The sequence below is a fragment of the Lissotriton helveticus genome, chromosome 12 (assembly GCF_964261635.1).
Source record: "Lissotriton helveticus chromosome 12, aLisHel1.1, whole genome shotgun sequence".
NCBI lineage: Eukaryota > Metazoa > Chordata > Amphibia > Caudata > Salamandridae > Lissotriton > Lissotriton helveticus.
The window spans coordinates 164,372,237-164,390,652 of record NC_136073.1 but is presented as its reverse complement, the minus strand read 5'-3'; the positions used below and the strand labels follow the sequence as shown (position 1 = coordinate 164,390,652).

Here is an 18,416-nt window from a genome sequence, read left to right as displayed (position 1 = left end):
TGTTGTGTATGTGTGTTCGGCAAAGCAATATAAAACCCGCCTCATGCCCAGAATTGGCAGAAGCTGCACTTATGTTATGAGTATGAAGTCGTGGAGATCAGACCTCATAACAATTCTGTATCGTGTTGTTCTTGAAACTTCAGCACTCGCTGTACAGATATAGTTTAACAAGCAAAGCAGATAGTAGAGCAATAACATATTATTCTCATGTAAACCACGATGAACTACTAGGTTGAAAGCTAAAGCAACAACTAAGTGTCGTGTGCAGAAGTTGCAAAAAAGGAAAAATGGCGTTTAAACCGGTAATGAGCCCATGCTAACTTAACACGGTGTAAAGATATCCAGGACCTAGATGACACCTCCCCATGATCCGGAAACAAACTGAATAAGATAATAGAAGTGCCATCTCATGAGAGCAGATTGCAACTTTATATGTGGACGGTCCGCAAGGTAAAACATTAAAAACTAGGAAAATTTAATGCTAAAGAAAAATAAAACAGCCAAGTACTTTATCGAGTCTTAAGCCAATAGGCAAGCTAAATAATAAAAACTTGACAAATAAGTCAATGAATTGTCAATGAAATGCTAGTACTCAGCATATCAAACATGAAAAAGGTCTATGACATAACTGTGTATGCAAAATAAGCTGCAACAGCCTCCAATAGGAAGTCACCGTCTTCATCCGAAAAGAGTTCAGCCATCCAATTTAAAAGCGGAAAAGAACATACGTGCTCTCCCAGCACCGGATCCTCTATCACCATCAGAGGACAGCTCGGTGGGTTTTCAAGAAAGCTCTGTTCCAAGAAAGACTGTGTTGCCGCCAGTAAATTCCAGGGACCAATTAGTCCATGCATCAATGCCACAGCCATAATCCTTTCGCCAGGACAAACCAACTCGTGAGTAATGATAGGAGTCATCAGCTGATTAAAGTCGACGTCAGGAGAAACCGGTCCGCAGAGACACAAATCAATGGCCCAATCGAAATCACAGGTCAGGCAGTGAAATACAGGCTGGACACAGGTGAAGTAGGAGAATCGAAAAGATAATCCATATGCCGTGCTTAATATCGCCAACGGCATTGTGCCATAATATTCTAGCATGCGATTGCGGAACAGTGTCAGCAGCTGCAGGGCGGGAGCTTGCACAGGAGGGACATCCATATTTAAAAATGTAAAAAAGCACAAGAGCGTCCGCTGGTAATGCAAGTAAAAATGGGAATCCACGAAGCACAGTGGAAAAAAATAGAATGAAAGAAAGCAGGGATGACTCCAAAGATGTTCTCAAATGAAGTCACGAGACCACTGGTAACAACTTTAAAAAAGTGCGCCAGGCCCTTTGTGGAGGACGCGTTAAAGATAGTCCGAACCATCTTGCTGAAATGGAAAGGCGAATCTGTATTGAAAAGGGTCTGCACCTCTGTACGGGTGTTCGCTATGTGAAGCACGAAAGTTTCACGGGCCGAACTCAAGGCCACCTCTCTCTGAGACAAAAGAGCTCTTATTCTTGCCATGCCGTTGAAATCTGCTCCCAAGGTTGGTATTTGTGGCCAGATTGAAAACTCCCTATGTTCATGTGTGGGAGGAAATAGAACATTTCTGCAGCAAATAACCCGTTCACTTACTGTTATGATAAAAGGAATACTTTTAATTAACCCAGAACAATCTTCATTATTGAGCATCATATAACTACCATTTTCCAACAACTTGAACGTGGGGATGATAGCAGGAACTGGCGTGCCTTGCAACACGCAAGCAATATTTGGTCGGTGTTTGTTGCATGAACCGTGTAACTGTATGTGCCTACACATTAGTGAATGATCTGGCGTCTCAGTGCATTCCTCTCCATTCAGATAAACTTCTTGATCATCTTTGAAACATCTGTATGTGTATGGAAGCGACCAGACCTCATGAAGAAAAGCACTACCTAAAGGTTCATAACGACCTATTGGTATATATTTCATACAATTTGAAAACTTATATAAAGCAAAAGGCAACGTTATTAAACCGTGGATAAGGCACGTTGCCAAAAAACCCGCAATCCTCTGCTGATGATGTCACTGAGCATGTCATGAATGATGTAATATGTGACATCATCAGCAGTGGATTACGGGTAATAGTATCTCTAGTTTACTCCCCTATAGCTGTCTTTCTTTTAACATAAGTGTCTGTTTCCTTCCCTTATACTTACTGTTCTTTTTTTTAAAAAACATTTTTGGTTCACTTCCGGTTCGCGTACCGGCGAGCGAACTGGGAAGCGAACTACGAGAAATAGAGGTTGGCACAGTTCCAAATATTGTACCAATTTTTTAATAACGGGGAGGTAGTTCTGAAAAGAACTTTTTTTTTATTGTTTTTGTTGTTTTATATTTTTTTTATTATTTTTCTGAACATTTTTTTACTTTTTTTGAATTTTTCTGAACAGTTTTATATTTTTTGGGGTTTTTCTTGCAGGGGGCAATGAAAATGATTCATTGTAAAGGGCTCACAGGAGCAACAAAACAAAAAAAAAGTATTTATTATTTGGGGCGTTTCGTACAAACTTGCATATGATAGTCAATAGCTCTGTTGATCAGAGTGATGCTTCTTTCTCCGTAGCAAATGAATCCATTGCAATGTACGCAGACGTGTTTTACTTCATGAAATCTCGTTTGAATATTTGGCACCATCTCCCTGCCCTCTGGTCCCGTTACTTCCGGTACAACAGATCTTCTGGCCATAATAGGGAGATTATCTAGGTCGTTACGAAACTGTGCAGCACTGTAGTTGTTAGGATGCCACCTAGTCATATGGCGATGCATTGTGTAGTTTCCGAAACTGTATTTTTTGTCGGTCCCTCTGGACAGTCTATCTTGACATATAAGGCAAGTTACGTATCTTGCATTTACTTTTTTCTGACCTTTGGGAATTTTAAAAAATTGCCAAATGAAGTTTTCTTTCCGGTGAGACGTCCTGGGCTCCTCAGGCAAAAAGTGCCTCTCTTCGTGCTCGTCGTCCTGTTCCTCTTCTTCCTCTTCTTGCTGAATTATAACTTGAGCAGGTGGTCCACTCTTCCTTGGATGTGGTGGAGGTGGTGGGGAAGCACCAGCTGAAGCTACTAAAGAAGCCATTGCTCACTGGTAACAAAGGGTCTTTCTCTCACAATGATGAAAGTCAGAGTGAGGAAAGAAGGAGGGATTTTCATCATTTGGGAAAAACAATAGTTCTCAACCAATGAAAAGTGTTCATTTTAGATTATATGACCTAGTCTTACATCATTAGGAAACCAAAAGTGAAATGAACCAATGAAAAGTGTTATTACCAAGTCACATGACCTGCTGTGTTTACGTTAAGCGCTTTGCAGGGTCTCTCGGTTTGCTTCCAGAAACCTGTGCTTTGCGACTCGGTAAGCGTACCAGTTCGCTAACGTAGCACGTCATATGACGTATCACGCGACAACGCGAAACGTCACGCGGACGGGAGGCGTCACGATGTTGTTTTCTAACGCGGCAGTTGCGGTAAAGAAACGTTTACCGGCTCGCGGTCTATTTCGCGGCATCAAGGTCAGCTAACGGGAAGCTTCCCGATTCGCGAAGCGGGAACGAAGAAAAAAAAATATTTAAAAAAAAAATTATTAATAAACATATAAAATATATTTTTGGATTTAAAGAAGAATACATTTTACAGCTACAGATATTAGCTGTTAAAAAACCAATGAAATTCACTGAAAAAACCATAGGTTATAGGCCATATATAGTTAGGAATTAGCATTTACAAAACCTTGAAAATTCACTGAAAAAACCATAGGTTATAGACCATATATAGTTAGGAATTAGCATTTAGAAAACCTTATTTTACTCACACAAAACCATTGAAATTCCATATATAGTTAGTTGCACTAACTATATATCGCGCACCCGGAATCCACTGCTGATGATGTCACATATTACATCATTCATGACATGGTCAGTGACATCACTGATGACATCACTGATGACATCTCAAATGACATCACTGATGACATCACTGATGACATCTCAAATGACATCACTGATGACATCATGACACACCAATACCAGTTACTACATACGCACTCACTGATTCCTACGTCTACACACACATTCACTCATTCACCCATACAATCACTCATACATACAGTCACTCATTATTACAACACTATCATATGCACTCATACACCTATGCAGACAGTCACACACTGCCACTCATCCATGGAGTTACTCACACACCAAGTCAGTCCTGTAAAGAATCAATCACACTTCCATTTCTTCATCTATACAGTTAAACACAGAACACCATACTTCAGTGACATCACTGATGACATCACTAATGACATCTGAAATGACATCACTGATGACATCTCAAATGACATCACTGATGACATCATGACACACCAATACCAGTTACTACATACGCACTCACTGATTCGTACGTCTACACACACATTCACTCATTCACCCATACAATTACTCATACATACAGTCAGTTATTATTAGAACACTATCATATGCACTCATACACCTAGTCAGTCCTGTGAAGAATCAATCACACTTCGATTTCCTCATCTATAGTTAAACACAGAACACCATACTTTTCACACATATACTAACACATACTTACTCTCTTATGCAATCACTGATACAAGTACACATTGATATGCGCAGCGTCACACACCTCCCAGCCAGCCACACACACACTCAGTCTTCCATCCATCCAGTCATTCTTCAATATGTAAAACGTATTTAAACTTTACAAAAACACACAGACACTAGATGATGTCATCAGTGATGTCATCAGTGATGTCACTGACCATGTCATGAATGATGTAATATGTGACATCATCAGCAGTGGATTGCGGGTGCGCGATATATAGTTAGTGCAACTAACTATATATGGAATTTCAATGGTTTTGTGTGAGTAAAATAAGGTTTTCTAAATGCTAATTCCTAACTATATATGGTCTATAACCTATGGTTTTTTCAGTGAATTTTCAAGGTTTTGTAAATGCTAATTCCTAACTATATATGGTCTATAACCTATGGTTTTTTCAGTGAATATATATATATGTATATATTCTTTTTTTTCCAAATGGCAGTTGCCTTTGTGACTTGACCATGGTACTCCTCTTTCAATTTGTTGTGAGTGCCCGGCATAGGTGAATTAACGCATTCTCCAATATCCATTATAAGACTAAAAGATTAAGCTTCTTGCCATATCCATGGCAGCAAGAACGAGCCAGCGCTCAGAGACCAAGGCTGTGACAGATTGAAACTCATCAAGGTTTATTTTTGGTGTAACCAATAAATTATATATTTTCTTCTATGGAACGCGGCTCCTTCCTATATATATGATTATGCCCTGTCATTGATTATTTAGAGCAAATATATTAATAAATACACCAATAAATGCAAATTCACAAATGTATTACAGCAGTGCAAATGTCAAATTCATTCAATTTATTACCATCGTATAGCAAAAATGTCATCAGAAAAGCACTTTTTACCACCTCACAGATTGCTTGTAAGATTTTTTACACATGAAACAAGTCCCCTGATAGTCACAATATCTCTTGAGTGTGATTTTACCTTGATGCTCAAATGCAACCTTGTGCCTCCTGTTTTGGTTAAATACATTTGTTAAAACAAATAGGGATGAAAAACGTTCAAGCCGTAAACCCTGTAAGCAAATGTACAGACTAAAATATGTTATTCTTTACCTTTGTTGATGAGGGAAGGGGCATCAGGGCTCATTTGAATCTTTGTCTCTCTTGAGTCTTGCCCCCTCCTCACTTAACAGCGGTAAAAAATAATGTGGGCCCAGATGTACGACGAATTTTTGCATACGCAAACGGGTCTGCAACTCGTTTGCGCATACAAAAATCCCTAATGGCCATGTACAAACTCTAATTAGCGAGTCGCAATTAATTTGTGACTCGCTAATTAGGATTTGTGACTCGCCATTAGGAAGGGGCGTTTCAAGGGCGTCCCTTCCTAATAACGAGTCTGAGCCGTATGATTACTGTAGGACCACAATTGCGGTCGCAAAACAATCGCAATTTACCACCTACTTCAAGTAGGTGGTGAAGCATTTGCAAACGGGAAGGGGTCTCCAGGGGATCCTTCCCCTTTGGGAATGCATGGGATAAGGGCAGTCAGTGGTGCCAGGGACCACTGCCTACCCTTAAAAAATTTAACGAAAACGTTTCTTTTTTATTTTTTTAAATGCATCCCGTTTACCTTTAAGGGAAATAGGCTGCATTTGAAAAAAAACTGCTTTATTTAAAAGCAGGCCCAGACATGGAGGTCTGCTGAGCCCAGCCAGGTCACCATACGAGGGAGGGCCAGCCATTCCCAATGGAGTTGGAAATTGTGAGTGGCTCATTAATATTCATTAGCCTCACATTTTGTGACCCCATTGGGAATAGCTAACAGTGTCTCTGACACTGTTGTACATTTGCTTTTGCGACTTGCAAATTGCGGCTCGCTATTATTCGCAATTTGCAAGTCCCAAAAGCAAATGTTTGTACATCTGGCCCATAGTTTAATCTGTGCATTTGCAAATCTATCTATCTATCTAGTATACAATTATCATGTTTTAGCTTATTTTTGAGGGATGTAGCAAGAGAATGAAATCCACAAAAGAAAAAGAGAAAAATTATATAGGATCAATAAAAGGAGAGAGATGCTATGACTGGACTGCCAGACATCTAAGCAATGAAATGAATAGTGTGCATGCAAACACAGGCGAAAAGTACAAAGCATTTAGAAAAGAAATACAAGAGACACTTGGTGAAGCATATTAATGATGAAAGAAATGGGGCCAAAACAGAAATGCAATGTCAGGAAGATGAAGTCAGGATAAAGACAGGGGAGATGGAAGAGGAGGGGGTGTTTAGAGGAGTAAGGGGGCGCGGGAACATTGTACTGTTTAACTGAAACTTTCTTCCCCTGTCTTTATTTTTCTTCCCTGGTTGAGTCTTCTTTGATTCCCTTCTCAAGTTTTCTCACCATTTTCTTGACCTTCAATTTTTAAATCTCCTTCTCAGTCTTTCCACAAAGCATCAACCCCTCCACCTACCGCCCTTGCATTCTTGTATTTAGCCTCAATCACTCCTTCCATCTTTCTCTTTCCCCCTCACCTCCCTTTTTCCAACTTCCTCCTTCAGTTAATGTATGTGCTTTTGTGCTCTCGCTTTCTTACTAACCCCTCTCTCATTCTCTCCCTTTTCTGTCTCATTCTCCTGCACTCTCTTTCCTTGAATCTATCCATACCAAATTTGCTCCCTGGTGTCTCTGTCTGCATGCATCTGCCCTCCTTTCTCATTCCCTGCGTCCTCTTGGTCCCACCTCTGCCTACACCCAGTGTGCTCCTTCTCTCTCTTTTGAAATTCTTCTCTCTTCCTCTATTTCTCTATGACCTCTGTGCCTTTGCCCTTCTGTTTCCCTTGATACCTCTTCTCAGCCCTTGTCTTGACATTTCATTCTGTCCCTCCCATCACATCCTTCTCTCTCCTGTATACTCTTCTCTGCTTCTCCCCTCTGACACAGTGCTCCCCTCACACTCTTGTCTCCTCTCTGTAACTGTCTCCCTCACTGTATTTCTAACCTTGTGATAGTCTGTCTCCTGCCTCACATCTTCCTCTCTTCTCTCTGCCTGAGTCCCTCTCTGCCTCCTCTGAACCTCGCCTCATGTCCTACACTCTTCTATTTGATTGTCTCCCTCTCTGCATCTCTGCCTTGTGACACCCAGACATCGCCCCACTCCATCTTCTCTCTGCCTGCCTCACTCCCTGTACCTTTCTCCCATGACAATCTGCCTCTATCCTCACCTCCTCACTTCTTTCTGCCTGTGTCCCTCTCTGTGCCTGTCTCTCCTGTGATACTCTGCCTCTTGCCTTACGTTTTCCTCACTGTACATCTCCCCGTCATACCTTGCTCCTCACTACACCTCCTACTCTCATCTCTCTGCCTGTCTCCCTGTCTTAATTTCTCTGCCCTGTGACACCCTGCGTCTTGCCTCAAGATCTTCACTTTTCTCTCTGCCTGTCTTCCCTTGTGATACCCTGTCCTCTCATCTCATAAACTCCTCTCTCTGCCCATCTCCCACTATGGATCTGTCTCCGTTGTGATACCCTGTTCCCTCACCTCATGACCTCCTCTCTCTGCCCATCTCTCTGTCCTAATTTCTCTGCCCTGTGACACCCCATGCCCTTCACTTTTCTCTCTTCCTATCTCCCCTGTGATACCCTGTCCCCTCACCTCGCGAACCTCTCTCTCTGTCTACCTTTCTCCCACTATGGATCTGTCTCCTCTGTGACTCCCTGCCTCTCGCCTCTCGCCTCTCACCTCTCAAATCTCTACTCCCATCCTCTCTGCCTGTCTCCTCTGTGATACCTCGTTCCCTCACCTCGCGAACCTCTCTCTCTGTCTACCTTTCTCCCACTATGGATCTGTCTCCCCTGTGACACACTGACTCTCGCCTCACCTCCTTCACTTTTCTCCCTACGTATCTCACTCTCTGCATTTGTCACCCCTGTGACACCATGCCCCCACCCCAACATCCTAGCATCTCTGCCTGCTGCATACCTTTACATGTCTACCAAGTGATAACCTGTCCCAGCTCCCACATCCTCTTGTTTTCTCTCTGCCTGTCGCCCTCGTTGTAGGTCTCCCCTATGATACCCTGTCCTTAGCCTCACCTCCCCTTCCCTTCTCTTTGCCTGTCACCCTGTCTGTACATCACTCACCTGTGATACCCTGTCCCTGGCCTCACCCCCCTTCTCTATTCTTTGCCTGTCTGTATCTCTCTTCCCTGTGATACCTTGTCCCTAGCCTCACCTCCCCTTCTCTTTGCCTGCCCCCGTCTGTACCTCTCTCCTCATGATACCCCGTCCCTAGCCTCACCTCCCCTTCTCTGTGCCTGTCGCCCTGTCTGTACCTCCTTTCCCTGTGATACCCTGTCCCTAGCCTCACCCCTTCTCTTCTCTTTATCTGTCCCCCTGCCAGTATCTCTCTCCCCTGTGATACCCTGTCCCTAGCCTAGCCCCCCTTATCTTCTCTTTGCCTGTCCCCCTGTCTGTACCTTTCTCCCCTGTATTACCTTTTGCCTAGCCTCACCTCCCCTTTGCCTTTCCCTGTTTGTAACTCTCTCTCCCCTGTGATACCCTGTCCCTAGCCTCACCCCTATCTCTTCTCTTTACCTGCCCCCTGTCTGTACCTCTCCCCCCTGTGATACCCTGTCCCTAGCCTCACCCCTATCTCTTCTCTTTACCTGCCCCCTGTCTGTACCTCTCCCCCCTGTGATACCCTGTCCCTAGCCTCACCCCTATCTCTTCTCTTTACCTGCCCCCTGTCTGTACCTCTCCCCCCTGTGATACCCTGTCCCTAGCCTCACCCATATCTCTTCTCTTTGCCTGCCCCCCTGTATGTACCTCTCTCCCCTGTGATACCCTGTCCCTAGCCTCGCCCCTATCTCTTCTCTTTACCTGCCCCCTGTCTGTACCTCTCCCCCCTGTGATACCCTGTCCCTAGCCTCACCCATATCTCTTCTCTTTGCCTGCCCCCCTGTATGTACCTCTCTCCCCTGTGATACCCTGTCCCTAGCCTCGCCCCTATCTCTTCTCTTTTCCTGTCCCCCTGTCTTGTAGCTCTCTCCCCTGCGATACCCTGCCCCTTGCCTCACCCCTATCTCTTCTCTTTGCCTGTCCCACTGTCTGTACCTCTCTCCCCTGTGATACCATGTCCCTAGCCTCACCTCCCCATCACTTCTCTTTGCCTGTCTCCCTGTCTTTACCTCTCTCCCCTGTGATACCCTGTCCCTAGTCTCACCCCTATCTCTTCTCTTTGCCTGCCCCCCTGTATGTACCTCTCTCCCCTGTGATACCCTGTCCCTAGCCTCGCCCCTATCTCTTCTCTTTGCCTGTCCCACTGTCTGTACCTCTCTCCCCTGTGATACCATGTCCCTAGCCTCACCTCCCCATCACTTCTCTTTGCCTGTCTCCCTGTCTTTACCTCTCTCCCCTGTGATACCCTGTCCCTAGTCTCACCCCTATCTCTTCTCTTTGCCTGTCCCCCTGTCTCTACCTCTCTCCCCTGTGATACCCTGTCCCTAGCCTCATCTTCCCTTCTCTTCTCTTTGCCTGTCCCCCTTTCTGTACATGTCTTCCCTGTGATAACCTGTCTCTAGCCTCACCTCCACTTCTTTTTTGCCTGTCTCCCTGTCTGTACCTCTCTCTCCTGTGATACCCTGTCCCTAGCATCACTCCCCTCTCTACTCATTGCCTGTACTCCTGTCTGTACCTCTGTCCCCTGTGATACCTCGTCCCTAGCCTCATCTTCCCTTCTCTTCTCTTTGCCTGTCCCCCTTTCTGTACATGTCTTCCCTGTGATAACCTGTCTCTAGCCTCACCTCCACTTCTTTTTTGCCTGTCACCCTGTCTGTACCTCTCTCTCCTGTGATACCCTGTCTCTAGCCTCACCCCCCTCTCTACTCATTGCCTGTACTCCTGTCTGTACCTCTGTCCCCTGTGATACCATGTTCCTGGCCTCACCCCCTTCTCTTCTCTTTGCCTGTCCCCCCATCTGTATCTCTCTCCCCTGTGATACCCTGTCCCTTGCCTCATCCCTCTCTCTTCTCTTTGCCTGCCTGTACCTCTCTGCCGTGTTATCCTTTGCCTAGCCTCACCTCCCCTTCATTTAGCCTGTCCCCTTGTCTGTACCTCTCTCCCCTGTAATACCCTGTCCCCAGGGGCGTAACACAGGTCCTGCAGCCCCTGCCGTGCGGGGGGCCAAGCTCCAGGGGATCCCCTCAGCACAGCACTCTGGCCAGAGAGCTCCTGATTGAGCCTGGAGGTGACCCCTCCACGTACCTTGCAGGGAGGCCCCCTCAATTTTCGTTACGCCAGTGCCTGTTCCTAGCTTCACCCTCTTTTCTATCTGCCTGTCTCTCTCTCGATATCTGTCTCCCCTGTGAGACAGACACCTCACACTTCCTTCTATCCGCCTTTACTTTGTCCACCCCTCCTCTCATACTCTTAGAACTTCTCAATGTTGACCTCCTCACTGCAAACCCCCTGAACAAGAGCAGCCACTTACTGAGAGGTCTCATGGGATGCAATGGCCCTGTGCACCCACTTCTTATGCCACACTATACTTTGGTACTACGGAAGGAGCCACAGATGCTTGTGCAGCCTTTATATAATGTGGAGAGCTCTGACACACATCTTGTGCCAACATAATCACGAGGAGCCTTCATCCATTAGCTTGGGGGCGTGACCCAGTGCCCAGTACTGTTTGTATCTTTTATGTAACGCATGTAATCCTTAGTCCTTATGTTTTGCAACTAGTTCTTATGTAAAGCGCTCTGACACCTTCGGGTAAAGTTCGCGCTATATAAAATCGCATTAAATAAATAAATACATAAAATGAGTGTGCACTTTGTTTTTGCACCAATATCTTTTTAAAGAGGCAGGTGCAGAGGCAAATAAGCTGTAGGGAGGTGCACCGACTATGCACCACATAGTAGTGGCGCACAGTCAGTGTGCCCCTTGAGTGCATCTCTTTAGGGAAAGGGTTAAAGAGAACACCCCACCCAGGAATTCCGTGCAGTTGGGTGCAGTAACTCAGTGCACCCACTTGCAAGGGGGCGCCTTTTATCCTCTTCAAAGAGCAGCCAGCCTGCCCCGAGTCAAAGATGGAACTGGTTTCAAACTACGGTCCTGTGTTTCAGTCATTTCATCACCTCAGCTTAGCTGCAAACTGTCAGAATGTACTTCTTTTTGTAGTTAGGCTTACTGCCCCGCTCTGTGCCAGGCTCACATAATTAATGGTGTGCTATGGCGCAAATTCAGACTGGACAAGGTATATATAATTCGGGCCCATGCACTCCTTCATGAAATGCCACAAAATGCATCGATTTCGCGGCGAGAGGCATCGGCAGGGGGGGGGGGGCCTACCTCTCGACTCATGCTCTTTTGATGTGCGTCACACTTCTTGATTTTGTTTTTATCCTGTATCAATGACTGTATTTAATCATATATTTTGTATAGTTCCATTGTCTTTTTATGATATTGATTTATCGAAATAAAGTATTCTGACTGACTTCTTGGACTCCTCTTCACCCTGCAAGTAAGTAAAACACCTCCAATGGACTTCACTGGGAGGATCTCTCATGAGTACTTCTTACAATCTCGAAACATTGTCCATCTCCTTAGATTTCAATGAGTTTATGCTTCGAAAGTATTGAATCTCACACTTATTGGCGACAGAATGTGTGAGAGGCATGAGAGGGTGAGAGAGGCCAATATCACCAAAACCGATAGGCATGGCTACAGGAAATATGCGGCAAAGGAGGGTCAAATTATGTGGTAGGGTTTAGATTATGCGGCTAAAAAAGGAAAATTATGTGACACATTTTGTGACAATATTACTTCATTATTTTGTCATTTTAAAACTTGCTAGCACTGTCTGGGAATACTCTGTACTTCATTAGTACCAGTTTAACACCCAGGTATAGCATTAAGCTACAGAAAGGTGACAAGTCAACCTTTGCAAACGTCCTTCCACTGCGCAGCAGCACGTCATTGCGTTTTAACTAACTTTTGAACTGTTTGAGCTACAAACATTTTTTTTTTTTAAACTTCAGATTATGGGGCAGATAATGGCTTATATGGCAACTGTGGCAAATTTATAATTATGCTAAAATCGCTGCACATTCACATAGTTCCAGTGGCCCTGCCGATAGGGCAGAAAGAGCATAGAGAGATTGACATGGGCAGTTAGACACAGGCAGAAACAGGAAGGCAATGACAGCTAGAGGTAATCCCTTAAAGGCAGGCAAACCAAGATATTGACAAACAGGCAGACAGAATAAGGTAGACAGGATCACACATGTAGTAACAGCCAAGCCAGGACACTTAGAGGATGTCCCCCAGAAGCAACCCGAGATAGGTATTGACAGAAACAAACAGGCAGAGTGACAGAATGACAGGCAGAAGAACTAAAAGGGTAGTAAAGAAACAGGAAGAGACAAGCAGACTGAGTTAGGCAGAGACTGTCACGTAGGCCCTTAAACTGGTACAGGAGTATGTACAGGAAGTCAGAGACCTTCAGATGGAGTCAGGTGGGTCATCTAAGACAGGAACACTGGCAGAGACAAACAGGATGACAGGTAAGAAAACAGAAGCAACCATGCACCCAGGCGGCCAGTAAGTCTCAAGAACAGAGACAACCATTCAAACAGACAGGCAGGTAGGAGGGCATTTGTGGCAAACAGGTGCACGACAGATGCACACAGGCAGGAATGTAGGTGAGAGGAGGAAAGGCACGAGCCCGGGCAGACAGAGAGTGCCAGTGAGGCTGAAGGAATGCAGAGACAGGAGAAGCATCAGTGGCGTAACGGAAAATGATGTCCCTCCTCCCCTGCTGAATATGAAGAAGGGACCAATCCCCCCCCCCCCCCCCCCCCTCATATCTCACAGACATTCATGAGCCCCCCTCTGCGCCACAGGGGCTGCGGGCTCCCCTGAGAAGATGGAAGCACGCGCAGATAGGCACACAGATACAAACAGGTAGACAGAAAACGGACAGCCGAACAGAGGTGCGCCGACAGGGGCAGGCAAATCCAGTCAGAGACGGCAGGCAAAGACAGGAGGGCAGAGAGCGAGACCTCCGCGGACCCTCTCGCGCGTGACTCTGGCACGGCCGTGACCCCCTGCTCCTAGGAAAGGAAGCCGGCGACCGGGCTACAGCTGTCGTTCGGACTTCAGATGCCATTAGTGAGCCATCTGCCCCCCTCCTAAGCAGGCCTCGCTCCTTCTAGCGAGCGCCTTTGCCTATGGATAGCGACCCCCCCACCCCCCCTTTCTTTTTACAGACAGCCCCCTCCCCCCTCCCTTAAGGGCCAGCGAGCCCTCCCTCAAGGGCAGCACTGCCCTCCTTATAGAGAAACCTCTTTCTCCGACTAGACAGCTGGTCCCTCCCCTTTACTTGACAGCCCCCTCCTCCTCCCGGCGTTCCGAGCATCCTTGGCCATCGGAAAATGGCCGACACCGCCACAACCTTACCCTTAGCGCCGGAATTAACAATCGTGACACCTGTCACAGAATGGCAGCGCAGGGGGTCATTGCGCAACCGCCCACCGGTCCTGGAATAACCTCAAGGAACAAGAGACCCGGTGTGGGCTGTGGGGTGGGGGAGACGTGAGATATTTTTTATTTATTTCATTTTCCATGAGGACCAATCAGAGCTCGACCTCTACCCCTGATCCGAAAAAGGATGAATATAGCTTGGGGGTGTGTTCAAAGATCACCGCCGCGAGGAATCCCCTTCTGGATACCCCTCCCCCTCGGCCCTGGAGAGTTCCGTTCACAGCCCCCTCACCCCCGCCCCCTCGCCCCTCTGCAAATCAAGAGGTTCCCTTCACGGTTCCATGGTGACAGTGATAAACCCAGGTACCCAGATCGCATCATCCGATTTCCCTAGTCTTCCATTTATTTATATTCCCATATCTTAATTTTTAATATAAGTGCTGAATCTGCCATACTCAACAGCCGTGCGCATCCCTCCCCCATGCCACCACATACAATTAATGCAGTTATTTCCAGAATATTAGACCCCGTCAGTCAACCCTCACGCGGCGAAGGTGGCTGTCACCAGAGCCTGGGGGAGGGAGGCGAGGGTATGGGCGCATCACGGCATGCCAAGGTGCCAAGGGAATGGGGCGCTCTCTCCCCGCCATTCAGCATCTTACCTTGAACGCGGCAGGTATGAGGGCAGGTCCGCAGATGCAGCCGGGCCGGCTATGGGAGTGCACTGTCCGCACTTGCTGGCTCGCCTCCTATTTTTAGCGTTCCCTGCCTGTCTGTGTCCCTATCTCTAGGTCTGAATCCCCCCTCTCGTGCCTGCTGCCTCCTCTCTCTCTCTTCTCCCTGCTGTCTCTGCCCTCACCGCCCCCAGTTGCTTCCATATATCCCCAGCAGCCGGAGGCTCCGCCCACCCCCGGATCCGGGGCGATGCGAAGCAGTACCGAGCTCTCTGTGCGGCTGGCACCACTCTGTTCTGGCGAATCCTGCAAGCCCTGGCCTCACTTGTCACTGCCAGCGCCAGGATGGGCACAGAGATGGCGCATTCACCCACCCTGTCCGTTTTCCATTGTCTAGTTAGTGCCCCTCACATGCCCCTGATCTGACGCCAGGAAATCGCCCAAAGCTCACGTGCAACCCGATGTGGGCACCTCGGGGAGGGAGATCTGGTTCCTGAGGATGCTGAGATGGTGTCTGACCCAGGCGGCACCTGTCACCGGACACGGGCCAATCTTGCGAGTGGGTGTGCAAGGCAGGGCATTGGCAATGCGATCTTCAAAGACATTGACACCAGTGCCAACACACCGGAAACTCCTGCCACCATACCAGCTCAGTATGGAGCAGTGGAAACTGAAGCCGTCGGTGCCAGCTCAGCGCCAGGCATTGTTGTCTCCGGGGTTATCTGTGCCAGTCCAGCTCCACACATAAAACACCAGGTTAACTGAGCCAACCAAGCACATCACTTTATAGAGCATGAGGAGCTGAGACCACCAATGCCAGCACAGCTTCGGGCACCGTAAACACAGGCCCAAATGCGCACCAGAACCGGTGACACTCAGTGCCAGCTTAGTTCAGAGCATCAGAAACTCTGAAGTCACCGTCGCCACCTCAGCGCAGGGCACAGCATCCTCCCAGGGAACCAGTGCCAACGCAACATCGGGCATCTAAAGCTACAGGGAGACCACCATCATCCCGGCATCTGGCACTGAAAATTCTGGGGATACCCTTGCAATTTCAACAATGTCCATGGAAAACTGAGGCCGTGGTGCCAGCACAGCGCTAGGCATTGAAACCTCGGAAACCACCCCTGCAAACTGAGCAATGGGCACCGTTGCCATCCCAGCGCCGGGCATCGGAGACGGAAGTCAGGAGTTCAGCTGAACGCCAAGCACTGAATCTTCCGAGCCTGCCTGGCACCAGGCAGAGAAATCTCTGAGTCCACCATTGCCAACACAGAATATGGCATATGTCTCTCAGAACACTATATAGGAACAGGCCCGGTTCTAGAGGGTGGGCCGGGTGGGCCCGGCCCACCCAAAGATGAGCCTGGCCCACCCAAACAGGAGCCTTGGCCCTCGCAGTGAGGGCTTGAAGGCAGGCGTGCGGCGCACAGGTCGTGTGTGTCAGCCCGGGGAGACAGCTTCCCGGGCGCACACACAGACAGACAGTTTAAGATTATCGCAGCCGCACCAAAGTACTTAACAGGTCTTTAAAGACCATTAACATGTTAACGAGGCTTTGTTTACTTTTTTCACCCCGTCATCTCTGCATGTTGAAAGGGAACAAATCCTTTCTTGGACACCGGTAACCTTTGGTAACCTTTGCCTACTGTCCTGCTGCGTTGATATTAATTTTTCTATGCAGCTCAGGGGAAAAGTGGTCTGTTTATTCCTAGTCACCCCCTGACCCCTGCAGCTGCTTATCACATCAGGCTGTGACACAAAGTATGACTAATGGAGTAGGTAAGAGAATGTGTTACAAAACAAATTATTTTTAAAATCTGCACAGGCCCAGCAGGACACATACTTCGTATGTGCTTCATTTAAACAGTTTTTATATTTTCATCGTTGCCGATGCTGGTCAACAATAAAACAATACAAAATGCCCAGATAAAGTTGGTGATTAATGATCCTGCTTTAGAGCAATCATTTGTCTGTTAGTATTTTTTAAATGCAGACGCACTGTATTTTTATGTGAATAGCTCAGTGGGTTACTGCCTCTGTCACAGAGATCCTTGTGTTACTTCAGAAGTTAAAATCCTAAAAAAAGGCAGTGAACAATGAACTGCCACCAAAGAGCTGCAAACAAACATGAATGGTATAATTAGAACTTCGCTTTTTTGGTTTTGTGATATAGTTAGAACTTCCCCAGTCTTTCATTATTCTAATGTTGCTAAAATGAGTATGTTTGGGCAGATCTACATTTTTATCAGTAAAGCTGACCCCCATGGAATACTCTTTAAATCCTACGGTTGTGTTTCCCCAGACCAAACCCCCTTAAAATATCCCGCCCACCAGAATGGATGACACGTGATTCCTACACCTTGTAATCCTCACACACTTACAGAGACAATGACATTCCCTCTAGACTGATCTACATACTTGTATGATTCATTGTCTCTGTAAGTGTGTGCGTTGTGTAAAGTACTGACACACACTACATTGATATGAGCAGCACTATACAACAAATTAAATGCATATGAGAGAGAGGATACGTAAACATGAGGGGCACTGGTGGAGGGTGGTAGTAAGGGAGTCTGAGGAGGAGGTCATGAGGGGGAGGGGCTACAGAGAGATGAGAGGCACTGGTGGAGGGTGCCAGTGAGGGAATCCGAGGAAGAGGTCATGGGGTGGAGGGGGGAGCTAGGGAGAGATGAGGGGCACTGGTGGAGGGTGGTAGTGAGGGAGTCTGAGGAGGAGGTCATGAGGGGGAGGGGCTACAGAGAGACGAGGGGCACTGGGGGAGGGTGGCAGTGAGGGAATCCGGGGAGGAGCTCATAAAGGGGAGGGGCTATGGGGAGATGAGGGGCACTTGTGGCGTGTGGCAGTGAGGGAATCCAAGGAAGAGGTCAATAGGGGGGGCATGGATGGATGAGGTACACTGTTGGAAGGTGGTAGTAAAGGTGTTTATGGAGAAAGAGGTTTTTGGTGCAGCGCCAAAAAAGACTTTTGCATCAGCGCTGAAGCCGGCCCTGTCATGGCCTTTCTGTTTTTGTTTATTTAATTGGCAGTTGGGCCATAAGGGCCACTGTGGAACATACTTTAAAGTGCGTGCTAATTATATTTATTGCTCTATTCAATGTTTTAAGTATGAAGGGGATTTTACTAAAGTTTTTACCGGGAGATGGTGCCTGACATGGGGCGGGGCCCAAGGTCATCTGTGAGATAAGGTGCACTGGAGAGGAATAGTGGCTAATCAAGCTTGTAAGGGAGTGCGTTGAAGAGTCCGTGGTCAGGTGGAGGTAGTAATGAAGAGGGATTCTCACTGAAGGCTCGCACAGAGGGAGCCCGAGAAGTGTCACTTGCCTGATACTCCCACCTCAGAAACCTCCTCTTACAATCAAAGGGACATTACATAGAAAAAACACTTTTTGAGAGTGATCACATTTAGAAAGAGATTTTGAAAAGAGTGCGTTTTACTGGGCCTTGTAAGACTAAGAAGAGATAAAGGAAGGCCCTGAAGCAGGCCTGCCTAGACATATATGCGACAAATCGAGCCCGCAGTGGCCCACCCAAATGCGTCCTTGGCCCACCCAATTAAAAGTTCCTGGAGCCGGGCCTGTATAGGAACCTCAAAGCCACCAATTTCGGATAAGCATCTACTCTATACATTCGCCAGTGCCA

The 18,416-nt window shown here is 46.9% G+C and overlaps 1 protein-coding gene across 1 annotated transcript in view; it reads right to left on the bottom strand.

Moving 5' to 3' along the window:
• NAT16 (N-acetyltransferase 16 (putative)) overlaps nucleotides 1-14,943 on the bottom strand; it is a 141,667-nt gene extending 126,724 nt beyond the window's left edge. The window contains exon 1 of the mRNA XM_078669898.1: nucleotides 14,742-14,943. The gene's annotated coding sequence lies outside the window, so the exon portion shown is untranslated. The remainder of the gene's footprint in view (nucleotides 1-14,741) is intronic.
• Nucleotides 14,944-18,416: the final 3,473 nt, after the last annotated feature.